The sequence below is a fragment of the Egretta garzetta genome, unplaced genomic scaffold (assembly GCF_000687185.1).
Source record: "Egretta garzetta isolate BGI_Z169 unplaced genomic scaffold, ASM68718v1 scaffold293, whole genome shotgun sequence".
Lineage (NCBI taxonomy): Eukaryota > Metazoa > Chordata > Aves > Pelecaniformes > Ardeidae > Egretta > Egretta garzetta.
The window spans coordinates 1,132,974-1,133,555 of NW_009259318.1; the positions used below are offsets into that span (position 1 = coordinate 1,132,974).

The following is a 582-nucleotide window of genomic DNA, read 5'->3' on the forward strand; positions in this document are numbered from 1 at the left end:
CATACGTATATGTATACATATTTAGTATATTCCACTCTAGTCCTTGAATAGAATAGATGAGCTCACGGTTTGAATACAAGATCTTAGCATTGATTGTATTACTGAACTGTAATTGAACTTATTGTGTAAAGCTGCTTCAATTCATTTTCTCTAATAAAATGTGCATCTACTGAAACGTATCAGACTTGTCTGTGGGCTTAAGAATGCATCAAAGGGAAAGCACGGTCCCGGTTTGCAAACGCTAACACGAAGGTAGCCTGGTAGAAATGTTGTCGTCTGTTGGCTTCGGGAGCACCTTTTGGAGCTGCACCAATTCCATGATAAACTGGGGGGGGAGGAAGGGGGAGAGCAAAGCAAAGAGAAAAAAAACAAACAATTTCTTCCTTTGTTCTCATTGTACTGTGTGTGGGGGCGGGGGGGGGGCACACGCCAACAGGCGCCAGGAATCCCCGGGGCTTCGATTATGATTTTCATTATAGGTGAGTGGGGGTTTACAGTCAGCGCCCTCCCTCCCTTCAATCCCTTTAGCGAGTAATCCACGCGTGGGGGCCGCACCCTAATCCCCTGCTTGCGGCGGCGGGC

General features: G+C 47.1%; 1 protein-coding gene across 1 annotated transcript in view; it reads left to right on the top strand.

The window, feature by feature from the left end:
* Positions 1–325: 325 nt before the first annotated feature.
* LOC104124215 (potassium voltage-gated channel subfamily A member 5) overlaps positions 326–582 on the top strand; it is a 2,640-nt gene continuing 2,383 nt past the window's right edge. Inside the window, exon 1 of the mRNA XM_035892057.1 lies at positions 326–344. The gene's annotated coding sequence lies outside the window, so the exon portion shown is untranslated. The remainder of the gene's footprint in view (positions 345–582) is intronic.